General features: G+C 41.3%; 1 long non-coding RNA gene across 1 annotated transcript; it reads right to left on the bottom strand.

The window, feature by feature from the left end:
• Window positions 1-27: 27 nt before the first annotated feature.
• Window positions 28-15,607, bottom strand: LOC115166336 (uncharacterized). The gene is made up of 2 exons (XR_003870306.1): window positions 15,536-15,607; window positions 28-593 (listed from the first exon to the last, which is right to left on the bottom strand). It is a non-coding gene; the product is annotated as an uncharacterized LOC115166336 (long non-coding RNA).
• Window positions 15,608-15,622: the final 15 nt, after the last annotated feature.

A 15,622-nucleotide genomic window follows, 5' to 3' on the forward strand; every position in this document is an offset into this window, starting at 1 on the left:
GCTTTAGATAATGAAGGCAGTCCTATATTATTATACAGCTCATTCATTTACTCGTTTATTATCTTGTTCACTTAATCTTTCCATCCATGAATCTCTATAGGAAGTTGTTCTTATGTCCTTGGTATTACGGGCCACATGAGTGAGCGAGTGAGAGAGAGAGGTATATAACAGAGAAACATAGAGAACAAGCATAAAAGGTACGCAGACGGTACATTTTTTTTTTTACAGTGAAATTACAAAATGGTAATTGTTGAAGTTTTCCAATTCTCTATTCTAACCTGAAAGGAAAAGTGGAATGTGCATCTTCAGTAAAGGAACTTGGATGTCAAAAGCTCAGGGGCTGTCTGACCAAAGTACAGCAGGTCTAGAATGTAGGAGACCAACGTGGTTCCTAAGAAGGATAAAGAGAGAGGATGGATACACAGTCATTCACGAACCCAAACACCGTCTTTAATGAAACATCAACATCAGACATAGAGAATGTAATCCAGCCTGGCCTGGAAGTTATTCTTCTGTCCCAGTTGTCAGTGAAGTAGTTGGTCATGAAGACTCTATGGAAGTCAAAGACTTTTGGTTTAAGTTGGCAGCCCCATCTGTAAAAATTTGAAATGTAGGTTATTTTCTCCAGAACCAAAACAATAGGGTGTTTAGGATGTGAGGTTTAGTCCTTGTGACATTTTTTTAACAGTGAGGAAGCAGATCTGACTTTTCTTGCCCGGAGTGAGGCTTTTTATTTGCTTGGAGATAATAATTAGCCGATGACTGTACAATATACACAAAATATAACAAACTGGATGTTGCACTGTATATTGCTACATTCTCCTTGTATAGCCTATAGCGTACATTCTCCTTGTATAGCCTATAGCGTACATTCTCCTTGTATAGCCTATAGCGTACATTCTCCTTGTATAGCCTATAGCGTACATTCTCCTTGTATAGCCTATAGCGTACATTCTCCTTGTATAGCCTATAGCTACATTCTCCTTGTATAGCCTATAGCGTACATTCTCCTTGTATAGCCTATAGCGTACATTCTCCTTGTATAGCCTATAGCGTACATTTTCCTTGTATAGCCTATAGCGTACATTCTCCTTGTATAGCCTATAGCGTACATTCTCCTTGTATAGCCTATAGCGTACATTCTCCTTGTATAGCCTATAGCGTACATTCTCCTTGTATAGCCTATAGCGTACATTCTCCTTGTTTAGCTTATAGCGTACATTCTCCTTGTATAGCCTATAGCGTACATTCTCCTTGTATAGCCTATAGCGTACATTCTCCTTGTATAGCCTATAGCGTACATTCTCCTTGTATAGCCTGTAGCGTACATTCTCCTTGTATAGCCTATAGCGTACATTCTCCTTGTATAGCCTATAGCGTACATTCTCCTTGTATAGCCTATAGCTACATTCTCCTTGTATAGCCTATAGCGTACATTCTCCTTGTATAGCCTATAGCGTACATTCTCCTTGTATAGCCTATAGCGTACATGCTCCTTGTATAGCCTATAGCGTACATTCTCCTATAGCGTACATTCTCGTGTCTTTTACTTCTCGTGTTGTAAATTACTTTTTATTTGGCTATTTTTATCCTATTCAGGATCTTCTAACATATTACAACTTATGTTGTGACAATTGCGTTGTTTAGGCTACTCTATAACATGTTAGAAATGCATTCATACACCACTGTGATATAAGGCTTAAAAAGGCCATAGCCCACACAGTGGTGTGTATTCATGGACACTAAGAGAAGCCAGGCTTCCCCAAAACATTTACCAAAAATAATTACAATTAAAATACTTTCGTCACTCTGTGTTTCACAATTTTCCTTCAATTAGGAAGAGGCTGAATGTATCTCACAGCAGAAAGCATCCTAGCGAGCGAAACAGCGCCCCTATGTCTCTCTACGTGTAGGCCATCCAGTGTTGCCAACTTAGCGACGTTGTCGCTATATTTCGTGAGTATTCAGACTCCTGTAGCGACACATTTTCAAAAAAGCGACTAGCGACAAATCTAACGACTTTTCTGGTGTTACTGGAGACTTTTGGAGACAGGGTGGGAGCTGCCATGGGCCCCAACCCCGTCCCAAAGCACTTACAGGCGGCCCGTCCTCGCGCAGCAGTCCCTCCCAGCTGCAGTCAGAGCAGGAGATGTTCACCCCTTCGCGTCCAGACTGCAAATGAATCGCGCATGTGGGATGCCGCCGCTGACTGATCCCGCCCTGGCTTACATAAAAAATGTTTTTTTACCTGAATTAGGGCCAGACGAGTTACCATAAATTCTCACATTGACAGTTTTTTCTTGTCTCTTTTTGGTCCATTTAGATTTAATGTAGATTGTGTACCAAAAAAAATGTAAAAAATGGACCATAAGGTTAAAAAACACACCAAATTAAGAAAACTAAAATAAAAACTAAGTAACTCCGCCAGAATGTCTCTTTTGGTCACTTTTGCCGGTCCCAAGCCCTGATAAAGGGAGAGGGCTGGAATTGTGACAAAAAAAAAGGAAAAAAAAAAAGAATCGACAGAAGAAAGTTCATTTGTAGTTCTAAACATATTTAGGGTGTTTTTTACTCACTTTTTGTCTCTCCTACGACGTTATTCCTCTCTCCTAAAGCGTCCATCACAATTACGTGCACATGGCCGATTATGCAAATTAGGCGATGATGTCATTTAGTGACTTCTAGTGACTTTTAGGACAGCCAATAGCTACTTTCCTTACTGAGGAGTTGGCAACACTGAGGCCATCTATCTGATACTGTCTGGTCCAAACGAGTATGACATTGTTGTCACCTGTAGCATTGAATGCAAGGGTGCCAGTGAGCATATGGCCTCCCATGACAAAAAAAGTATAAAATGTTAGCCAATCAGCTTTGAGCTAAATTGAGCGAGCTCAATTGTGAATGGTCCTGGCAGTGAAAAAAAGTTTCATGGGAAGCCATTTTGTATTTCAGTACTCTCCTATCAAATCGTTTTGAGAGCATATATATGTTATTAACAGAAACAACTTCAATTGTTGCATATAGTCGTGTTGTTGTCCTCCGGTGGCTATCCAGCTAGCAATGAGGAATCGGCCCAGAAGCAGCCCTCTTCCGGGAGCCGGAACTGATTGAATCAGCCCAGAATCGGGTGTCGGATTCGGCCCGGAATCAAAATGAATGACTGCCCAAAATCGGCCCAAGTACATCGGGCCGTTTCCGTCTACTGGAATTCAGCCGAATTGCCAGCATCTTACCAAAATCCCTCCAGAAGTGGCCCAATGCAGATTTTTTATAAATTACCCGATTTAGTAATTTTAAATATTACTATTATACATACATTTCTTGATGGGTATAATTTGTATTGTTTTTTTTACCCCCTTTTCATCATATCCAATTGGTAGTTACAGTCTTGCCTCGGGAGAGGCGAAGGTCGAGAGCCATGCGTCCTCCAAAACACAACCCCACCAAGCCACACTGCTTCTTGACACAATGCCCGCTTAACCCGGAAGCCAGTCGCACCAATGTGTCGGAGGAAACACCGTACACCTGGCGACCATGTCAGTGTTCATGCGCCCGGCCCGCCACAGGAGTAGATACAGTGCGATGGGACAAGGACATCCCGGCCGGCCAAACCCTCCCCTAACCCAGACGATGCTAGGCCAATTGTACGTCGCCTCATGGGTCTCCCGGTCATGGCTGGCTGCGACACAGACAGGTATCGAACCAGCATCTGTAGCAACTCAGCTTGCACTGCGATTCAGTGTCTTAGACCGCTGTGCCACTTGGGAGGCCCCATCCAAAGTTTTTAATGCTGATCAATTGCCTTGCACAAAGTATCAAAATTCTAAAATACTACTTAAACAGCAAAGACTCTTAAAGAATGTAATTATTTTTTGATCACAGAAACAATGAGAAAATATGGAAAAATAAATAAATAATGAAACGTTAATTATATAAAGCAACCCATGTAATCATCTGCCAGAGAATCGGCCCGAGCCCCAAATAATACATTTGGGCCAGATAACTCACGCCGGAATCGGCCCGAGCTCAATCCCCGCATCCTACCCATAAGTAATACTGCCGAAGGCGGGCCAGACTCGGGCCACATGATGTCGGCCAAGTCCGACTCTCAGCCGAGTGCCCCGACTCTCAGTCGGAATCGGCCCAGATCCACTGTGCTAGCTGGGTAGCTACAGTGGCGGAATAAATTCAACCACATACATAGGCCTAACTATTGATTCAGGATTACGGACAGTTACTGCGAGCCAGAGCAAAGAAAAAAGGCACACCGCCTCTGCTATTTTTCAGTATCATGCTGAAAGTGAGCGACGATAGAAACAGCAGTTACACACAGCATCAAATGATGTTAAAGAATAAGCAGTACATTCACTTGAAAATAATAAGCCAGTAGACCCCAATAAAACAACCATTTAGCAAACACAAAATGAACAAGCTAGCTATTACTTCACATTGCAAACATATTTTATCATGTTCAGCACACAATAACTGGTAGTCTAAAGTTAAAATGCAACAATGTTTCACACGCATTATATCAAAGATATTAATAGCGGGCATTTGCTGGGTCATATAGTTTGTCCTTTGATTTTATATAGGCGAGAGGTACTTTCTTGATTGAGATCAAAGCAATGGCTGACAGTTCAGGGTGGTGAATGTCATTTCAACAGAGGGAATGGTGAAGACCAGACAGGTCAACCTGGTCTCAGAGCATTTCGTATTATTCTGTACGTACATCCAAGATACTTCCTTTAGTATGATACACTACATGACCAAAAGTATGTGGACACCTGAACATCTCATTCCAAAATCATGGACATTAATATGGAGTTGGTCTCCCTTTGCTGCTATAACAGCCTCCACTCTTCTGGGAAGGCTTTCCATTAGATGTTGGAACATTGATGTGGAGACTTGCTTCCATTTAGCTACAAGATGATTAGTGAGGCCGGGCACTGATGTTGAGCGATTAGACCTGGCTTGCAGTCGACGTTCCAATTCATCCCAAAGGTGTTCAATGAGATTGAGGTCAGGGCTCTGTGCAGGGCAGTCAAGTTCTTCCACACCAATCGCGACAAACCATTTCTGTATGGACCATGCTTTGTGCACGGTGGCCTACCACTTCAAGGATGAGCCATTGTTGCTCCTAGACATTTCCACTTCACAATAACAGTACTTACAGTGAACCGGGGGCAGCTCTAGCTGGGCAGAAACTTGACGAACTGACTTGTTGGAAAGGTGGCATCCTATGATGGTGCCACGTTAAAAGTCACGGAGCTCTTCAGTACAGGCCATTCTACTGCCAATGTTTGCCTATGGAGATTGTATTGCTGTGTGCTCGATTTATACACCTGACAGTAACGGGTGGGGCTAAAATAGCCGAATCCACTAATTTGAAGGGGTGTCAACAAACTTTTTGCCATTTAGTGTATGTTAGTTTCATATTACCCATTTCGTACATTACGAATTACAATTCATATTATCTGGTACGAATTTGCAAAACACATGATATGTTACGAATTCTAGCTAGGTCGCTAGGTGGCTAACAGTAGCTAACTGGCTAACGTTAACTAGGCTAGGGGTTAGGGTTAAGATTAGGGTTAAGTTTAGGAGTTAGATTAAATGATGAGATTCGAACTCGCAACCTTTTGCTTGCTAGACGTTCACAATATACACCCACCCTGACGAACCACTCTACTTTAGTTTTTCCTTAGAGTAATCAACTCTCTTACAGTGTGTAACCATACCAAATATACTGTATCATACTAATTTCAGTGTCCTGAATTTACTTTTACTATTTTATGTCTAGTCTATGAGACCAGGTTGGACAGGAAAGCAGATGCAGTTGATACATACTCTCATTCAGCCTCTTCTGCCATAGAAAGTGGAGGTGGTCGGCTGGGCTCCTACGCTCGAAGTCAGACATGGAGTTAAATTTTGAGCCGCGGCAGATCAATGTTGGGCCCATTACGTTCCTCGAGATTTGAGAATGCAGTTTTTTATTGTTGTGAAAAAGAATCCCTCTGCGCTGCTGCTCGTTAAGCCGAAGGTCTACTATTGTGGCTCCAAATGTTTTTGAACTCACCGTAGCTGACAGGTCAGGTGTGAAGTTGAATCTTGGTGGCGCAGAGCTGACTTTGTAAAATTGTCTAGGTCTCTGTGAAACCAGTACTATCCCAGGTTGACTTCTTGTCAGTGCTGAAGAGTAGACAATCCCAACAGTACATTTTCTTGGTTTGCTCACACCCAGTCATCCACAGATAGCGCTCATAATTGTTAGCTTAAAAATGCCTTTCAAAGCTCTTTCTTCGTTACATCAATCCTGGCACTGCTGGTTTTGGCCTCCCCTTATTTTTTATTTTACCCTTATTTTACCAGGTAAGTTGACTGAGAACACATTCTCATTGTTAGAAGTTAGTCTTGAAAAGGGTGATGCTAAGAAATTAGCCACCACATCCTCCTCTATAATACCTGCTACCCAGTACTACAAAAACATCGGAAAACTAGGCTATTGCTCACTATTGGCTCTCAGTCAGTAGTAGGGATGCAACGGTACAGTGGGCCCAAGGTTCAGTATGTATCACGGTTTGTGGGCCACGGTACGGTTTCGGTATCTTTGTATTTAAGAAAAGTGGGTGCTTGTATGACTCTCATACAGGGGACAAGTTTGCAACATGTAGCTCTTCATCTACCAATCCAATACATCAGTGGCAAATTGAGGTATAGGCAACATGGGCAGCCGCCCAGGAACGGTGACATTTGCGCTATCGGTTTTCTATCGCTCATTTGCACGTCACGTCAGCGAAATCATCTTCTTATCTGGATTTGTCTCATCCTGTGTCTTATCCCATGTAAATAGCCGGTCTTTTTCATATATATCTTAATCTCTCTTTCTATCTACGAACTAAATATACTTTCCTGCAACCCGCCTCACCCAATGTGGTACGGATCTGCTATTTTTATTCCTTATAACTGGAACTTCCATCAGGAGCTAGCCAGCTAACTAGCTACTGGTCTTTGTTAGCCACGGCTAGCGTTACTCACCTTTTTTCCCCCCAGGCATCAGTCAGCCTTAGCTGGGACAATCACCTGCCAGTCTACACAGCGCGATATCAACCCAGAGCATATCGGACTGCTTCTCTCTACCATATCACCGGATTCCTGCCACTCTGGATCATTACTCTAGCTAGCTGCACACGAGTGGCTACTGTTAGCTAACACCTCTGTCCCAAAGCAAGCACCAACTAGCCTCAAGCTAGGCCCATATACCAGCTAATTCTAGGGCTACAATACATCCTTTGCCAATTGGCCTGGACCCTTTATTGTCGACACAGAGTGTTTACATACACTTAGGTTGGAGTCATTAAAACTCGTTTTTCAACCCCTCCACAAATTTCTTGTTAAGAAACTATAGTTTTGTCAAGTCGGTTAGGATATCTACTTTGTGCATGACAAGTAATTTTTCCAATAATTGTTTACAGACAGATTATTTCACTTAATCACAATTCCAGTGTGTCAGACGTTAACATACATTAAGTTGACTGTGCCTTTAAACAGCTTGGAAAATTCCAGAAAATGATGTCATGGCTTTAGAAGCTTCTGATAGGCTAATTGACATCAATTGGAGGTGTACCTGTGGCTGGATTTCAAGGCCAACCTTCAAACTCAGTGCCTCTTTGCTTGATATCATGGGAAAATCAAAAGAAATCAGCCAAGACATCAGAAAAAAAGTCTGGTTCATCCTTGGGAGCAATATCCAAACGCCTGAAGGTACCGCGTTCATCTGTACAAACAATAGTACGCAAGTATAAACACCATGGGACCATGCAGCTCTACCGCTCCATACCGCTCAGGAAGGAGACATGTTCTGTCTCCTAGAGATGAACGTACTTTGGTGTGAAAACTGCAAATCAATAACAGAAATCAATAACAGAACAACAACAAAGGACCTTGTGAAGATGCTGGAGGAAACCGGTACAAAATTATCTATATGCACGGTAAAATGAGTCCTACATCGACATAACCTGAAAGGCCACTCAGCAAGGAAGAAGCCACTGCTCCAAAACTGCCATAAAAAAAAGCCATACTACGGTTTGCAACCGCACCTGGGTACAAAGATCGTACTTTTTGGAGAAATGTCCTCTGGTCTGATGAAACAAAAATAGAACTGTTTGGCCATAATGACCATCGTTATGTTTGGAGGAAAAAGGGGGAGGCTTGCAAGCCGAAGAACACCATGCCAACCATGAAGCACGGGGGTGGCAGCATCATGTTGTGGGGGTGCTTTGCTGCAGGAGGGACTGGTGCACTTCAAAATAGATGGCATCATGAGGCAGGAAAATTATGTGGATATATTGAAGCAACATCTCAAGACATCAGTCAAGAAGTTAAAGCTTGGTCGCAAATGAGTCTTCCAAATGGACAATGACCCCAAGCATACTTCCAAAGTTGTGGCAAAATGGCTTAAGGACAACAAAGTCAAGGTATTGGAGTGGCCATCACAAAGCCCTGACCTCAATCCTATAGATAATCTTTGGGCAGAACTGAAAAGCGTGTGTGAGCAAGGAGGTCTACAAACCTGACTCAGTTACACCAGCTCTGTCAGGGGGAACAGGCCAAAATTCACCCAACTTATTGTGGGAAGCTTGTGGAAGGCTACCCAAAACGTTTGACCCAAGTTACCGGTAAACAATTTGAAGGCAGTACTACCAAATACTAATTCAGTGTATGTAAACTTCTGACCCACTGGGAATGTGATGGGAAAAAAATAAAAATGAAATAATAATAAATAATTCTCTATTATTCTGACATTTCACATTCTTAAAATAAAGTGGTGATCCTAACTGACCTAAGACAGGGAATCTTTACTAGGATTAAATGTCAGGAATTGTGAAAAATCTTGTTTAAATGTATTTGGCTAATGTGTATGTAAACTTCTGACTGTATGTATATGTACATATACATACATATGTCTCATATGTCTCATTCACCCCTTTAGACTTGTGTGTATTAGGTAGTTGTTTGGGAATTTCTAGATTACTTGTTAGATATTTCTGCACTGTCGGAACTAGAAGCACAAGCATTTCGCTACACTCGCATTAACATCTGCTAACAATAGGTACGTGACCAATAACATTTGATTTGTGAGGTTGTGGTACGTAATTGTGTGGTTGTCGTCTGTAGATGTGGTCAGAAGTTGTGCAGTTGAGGTCAGAAGTTGTGCAGTTGAGGTCAGAAGTTGTGGTCAGTAGTTATGTGGTTTGGTAGTTGTGTGGATATGTTCAGTAGTTAAATGTGTGGTCAGAAGTTGTGTGGTCAAAAGTTGCGTGGTTGTGGTATGTAATTGTGTGGTTGTTGTCACTAGATGTGTGGTTGAGATCAGAAGTTATGGTCAGTAGTTATGTGGTTCAATAGTTGTGGTCAGTAGTTGTGTGGATATGGTTAGTAGTTAAATGTGTGATCAGTGTGGTTGTGGTATGTAATTGTTTGGTTGTTGTCACTAGATATGGTAAGCAGTTGTGTGGTTGCTGTCAGAAGTTGTAAAGTTGTGGTATGTAATAGTGTTAGTGGTCAAAACGGCAGCTGCTTGCGAAACACGTGGTAATGCAGTTACAAAAACAGCAGTACTGTAAGTTCCATATTGAATATTTTGATTCTGCGAACAGCTATGAATAGCATAGAAGTAGACGAATATGCTATAAGCTCTAACTTTTTTTTCTAAGTGGTTGCGGTAGTGGTCAAAACGGATGTTGTTTGCAAAAATGTTACAGAAAATGCTGTTGATGCGGTTACTTAAACTGCTGTAAATATTTATCAGAATATAATTTTTTGTCAGAACTTCAAATTTGAGTAGCAGAGAAGCCTTTAATTTCAGCTCGAAAATGACAGTTGGAAGTGATGATGTCACAATTGAGAGCCATAGAATCTTGACAAATCCAATGTTAATGGATGGAGTGAAAAAAAGATGACAAAAAAGTGAATGTAAAAAGTATAGCAGATATCAAAAACTAGTATACAAACAACTCGATCACTCTGAAGTATGAACGCCGTTTCTAGCATAAACGCTGTAGGAGGAGTAGGTGGCGGAATAAGAAGAAGCAGTATGTTGAATATCTAAGCTGGGGCTGCTACCGCTAGCCCCACCAATAATACTGTTTAACATGATTATTTAATGACTACCTCATCTCTGTACTTCACATATACAGCGCAATTATCTTTAAGGTCCCTCAGTCGAGCAGTGAATTTCAAACACAGATTCAGCCTCGCAAAGAAGGGCACCTTGAATATCCCTTTGAGCATGATGAAGTTATTAATTACATTTTGGATGGTGTATCAATACACCCAGTCACAACAAAGATACCGGTGTCCTTCCTAACTCAGTTGCCAGAGAGGAAGGAAACTGCTCAGGGATTTCACCATGAGGCAAAATAGTGAATTTAAAAAAGTTAGAGTTTAATGGTTGTGATAGGAGAAAATGGAGGATGATGAACAACATTGTAGTTACTCCACAATACTAATCTAACTGACAGAGTGAAAAGAAGGAAGCATGTACAGAATACAAATATTCCAAAACATATTCCAAAACATGCATCCCGTTTGCAATAAGGTACTAAAGTAAAACTGCAAAAAATAAATAGTACCTGCAACACACCAGTCTCAACGTCAACAGTGAAGAGGCAACTCCGGGATGCAGGCCTTCTAGGCAGAGTTGCAAAGAAAAAGCCATATCTCAGACTGGCCAATAAAAAGAAAAGATTAAGATGGGCAAAATAACACAGACACTGGACAGAGGAACTCTGCCTAGAAGGTCAGCATCCCGGAGTCGCCTCTTCACTGTTGACGTTGAGACTGGTGTTTTGCTGGTATTATTTAATGAAGCTGCCAGTTGAGGACTTGTGAGGCGTCTGTTTCTCAAACCAGACACAAATGTACTTGTACTAACTATCCCCTCAGCCCTCAAATTAAGTGGACACTTCTGACGATGTATCATGACGTCTGACGAGTATGCCCTTGCAGGGCAAGGGGCGAGGGAGGAAGGAATGATTCTTAAATGGACCACCCTTGGCCGGAAATTCGTCACTAGTTCAATTCAAGGGGCTTTATTGGCATGGGAAACATATGATAACATTGCCAAAGCAAGTGAAGTAGATAAACAAAAGTGAAATAAACAGCAAACGCTACACTCACAGAAGTTCCAAAAGAATAAAGACATTTCAAGTGTCATATTATGTCTATATAAAGTGTTATAGCAAATGCAAATGGTTAAAGTACAAATGGGAAAATAAATAAACATAAATATGGGTTATATTTACAATGGTGTTTGTTCTTCACTGGTTGCCCTGTTCTTGTGGCAACAGGTCACAAATCTTGCTGCTTTGATGGCACACTGTGGTATTTAACCCAGTAGATATGGGAGTTTATCAAAGTTGGCTTTGTTTTCGAATTCTTTGTGGATCTGTGGGAGATAATATGTGTCTTTAATAATGCTCCAAACGGTCAGAAACTTTCCGGGAAATTTCAGGAAATTTTCCATGGGAAGTTAAGCCTGGGAATTTTGCCTTTTGTGGGATACACATAAGTTAATTCTAGGTCTTGTGGCATATTTTGATAAAACTATCCACAATTCAATGGAATTGCAACCCAATGCAATGGAATTGTACAGCTGATTCTCAAGATCTTGCAGACTAATGAGATGCTATTGAGCCCACACTACTACACTGTCTGAGCCAAAGACTACATGCTTTCTGGTAAGTTTTGATTACAATACTGAGTGGGGTGAATATATTTTATATGACGAACATGATGTTTGTTAACTAGTAAATAGTAGCCTACAACAAAGCGTGTTTAAATAATTTCTAACTTGTTAACAATTTTCGCTAGTTAGTTTTTGCTACCATGTGGGTTTTAGCTTCCGTGAGCCTGAGGACTGTTAATTCACCTGTTTCCATACACGTTTCATTTTAAAACAGTTATCTTACAAAGGAGTTGTTTAATCTAACTGCTTAACTATTTATCTGTACATGGATTTGTATTTGCTTGTTTTTTTTACTCATTTTTTTCTAATCTTTACAGGAAAATGCCACGGGCACTATCTGATGTGTGGAGACATTTCACAGCAGCTAATGTAGAAGGAAAAGCTGTGTACATTTGCAAATACTGTGCCAAATCATATGTGAAGACTGCAACAAAGATGCAGAATCATCTGGCCAAGTGCATAAAGTTCCCTCAGCGCTCATAACAAGCGACCTCTGACAAAAGTCCCTCTACTTCTATTTGAGGTGAAAATGATGAATCAGACACCTTATCGATAGCAACAGCTCATGGTCCTCCTGGAATCAGAAGTTCAAGTTAAGGTCAAGCAAATCATAGAGAAAGTAGACTGTATTGCAATCATCTCTGATGGGTGGTCGAATGTTTGTGGGCAAGGAATAATTAACTCCATCCTCTCCACCCCTCAACCAGTATTCTACAAGATCACAGACACAAGGGGCAACAGACACACCGGTCTCTACATTACAGATGAGCTGAAGGCAGTCATCAATGACCTTGGACCACTGAAGGTATTTGCACTGGTGACAGACAATGTTGCAAACATGAAGGCTGCTTGGTCTGAAGTGGAGGAGTCTTACCCTCAAATCACACCCATTGGCTGTGCTGCTCATGCATTGAATCTGCTCTTCAAGGACATCATGGCACTGAAAACAATGGATACACTCTACAAGAGAGCCAAGGAAATGGTTAGGTATGTGAAGGGTCATCAAGTTATAGCAGCAATCTACCTCACCAAGCAAAGTGAGAAGAATAAGAGCACCACATTGAAGCTGCCCAGCAACACCCGTTGGGGTGGTGTTGTCATGTTTGACAGTCTCCTGGAGGGGAAGGAGTCTCTCCAAGTAATGGCCATATCACAGTCTGCCGATATGGACAACCCCATCAAGAGGATCCTCCTGGATGATGTATTTTGGGAGAGAGTGGTAAGCAGCCTGAAACTCCTGAAACCTATGGCAGTAACCATTGCACGGATTATGGGAGACAATGCCATCCTGTCTGATGTTCAGACTCTGCTTGCAGATGTAAGATAAGAAATCCGTACTGCCCTGCCCATTTCACTGTTACTCCAAGCACAGGAAACTGTAGTTCTGAAATACATCAAAAGCGTGAAGACTTCTGCCTGAAGCCCAAACACGCCACAGCACACATTGGACCCCAAGTATGCTGGCAAGAGCATCCTGTCTGGTGCAGAGATCAACAAGGCCTATGGTTTCATTACTACCGTGTCTCGCCACCTTGGCCTGGATGAGGGCAAAGTTCTTGGCAGTCTGGCGAAGTACACTTCCAAGCAAGGGCTTTGGGATGGAGAAGCAATATGGCAGTCGTGCCAACATATCTCATCAGCCACCTGGTGGAAGGGACTTTGTGGATCTGAGGCTCTTTCCCCTGTAGCCTCCATTATCCTCCAAATCCCACCAACATCAGCTGCCTCAGAGCGCAACTGGTCCTTGTTTGGGAACACACACACACCAACAGGCTGACCAATACAAGGGTTGAAAAATTGGTGGCCATCTGGGCAAATTTGAGCCTGACAATGAGCCATCCTCAACAAGGTTGGAAGTGACAGTAAAGATTAGGTGGACATTGAAGATGTCCAGGGAGAAGACATGGAAGCCTGAGAGGGAGACAACCAAAGCTTTAGTTTCTAGACTATCATTTAACAGATGTATGTTGAAAACATTTTTGGGAGATGTGATGGATCATTGGGGATCATTCAATATTCCCTTTCTTTTGTTTTTCAGTGAAATCATCCCATGTGAAGAGTCAACTCATTAATTAAAGTTAAATTCGTAACTAAATAGTTTATTTTATTTCCATTATAAGGATTTAATCATTTGCAATTGTGTCTACTTATAAGGTAAAACGTTTATGTTTCTGTCTCCATATGATATGGTAAATATATCCAATGCAAAAAAAATCTACATTTAAATGGTATTAATATGAATTTAATATGATATGTATATATATAATATATATTAATATGAATTTGCATACATTTCTGTTAATTCCCACGGTAAATTTCCACCTCTGAATATTCCCCGAAATGTGCACCCCTAATATGGTCATACATTTGGCAGGAGGTTAAGAAGTGTATCTCAGCGTCCACCTTCATCCCGCGATGATTGTATTTTCAGCCACCGGTAGCTTGTGGGTGCTTTATATCTACTTATATTAAATATATAATTATTAATATATGCCTACTGTATGATAGCTAGCAAATTAACTAACTAACGTTAGTCTGCCTAGCTGGAACTTCAGAAGGAAAATGTTTTATTTTTACAATTTCTAAAAGAACCAAACATAAATATATTTACTTTTAACGAGACGTGTTTGTGCCGTCATTTGCGTTAGTAGCACAATTTCTAATTTATTTGCATTCGTTTTTACCTACATTTTTTTTATGTTACATTTATGTTGTTTTTCAGTTTTCGCGGACTTTCCTTAGCGGATGGACAATCGTCGCGAATTGAATTATGGGGAGTTTCAGGCCCGCGTGTGAACATAATTGTACTCTCGCAAACTCGACTAAAAACTGGGGCTTTACGTTGCAAACTTCCCTTGCTTGGCTAATCATTTGGACCGCCCCATAATGGGAGGCTAAGTGGACGAGGGTGTGTCTTTTATGAGTTTGAACCGCAACCCTTCTCTAGGGAGGTATAAAGAAAGGGGTGGACATCACCACTGTAATGTTCAGTGTGTCCAATAACACTTGTTTTCTCTGATAAATGTATATTTTCCTGTTGTAAAAAAGGACAGATAACACCTATGACTTTCCCATCCACGTGCATTTTGTCCATTCTTTCCTCCGGTCTTGGCTGTATGCTAGTCACATGACTAGGCTGGGGCGGCTAACCTTTCAACCGCGGAGAGTGTTGCAGCGAGCTGTAAACATTTAATTCATAAACTACACCGTTAACAGGTTTACATTGTGATATGTAAGTACACATGCGTCTTTGGATAGTTTTTGTAATTGCAAATGGTATACTCACTGTACTGGCGAAACGTAATTATCTACAGTAGCTAACTGTTAGTTAGCCTTTTGCTAACTTTAGCCAGCTAATTGCTAGCTAGTGTGAATAGTTCTAACTAGTTAGCTATCTATGACTGGCTGGTTCTAATCAAATGATGTCCCTACCTACTGCCAATATGTCCCTCAATCAGATACAAGGTGAGACAGATGACTACCGTAAAGATACACTAGCTAACGTTATCCAGTACAGCCATCACTGGTTTATGGAGAGTTGTAAACACAGCCGACTGCAGCCGTTGTTAGCTATTGTAAGTTAGTTAGCTAGTCTGTTTATTCTTTCAAACGCGGTTCCTTTAAGTAACGCCATGCATAGGATTTACGTGAGCAGTTAGCATTCAGTAGGTAACGTTAATCAGTGACTTCCATGTCATCTGACAAGTCTTTCATGCTGGACGTTTTTAGAGTTCGTCATTCTGTAAGCCACTAAACCATGACTTCCATAAACAAGTCTGAACTTCTTACCTGTATGTTATTGTCAGTACCCTTAACCCCTCTACTGCTTCAAACTATCAGTTTCTGCCTCTCAGGCTTTCTCCTGCCATAATAGAG

The sequence above is a fragment of the Salmo trutta genome, chromosome 28 (assembly GCF_901001165.1).
Source record: "Salmo trutta chromosome 28, fSalTru1.1, whole genome shotgun sequence".
NCBI lineage: Eukaryota > Metazoa > Chordata > Actinopteri > Salmoniformes > Salmonidae > Salmo > Salmo trutta.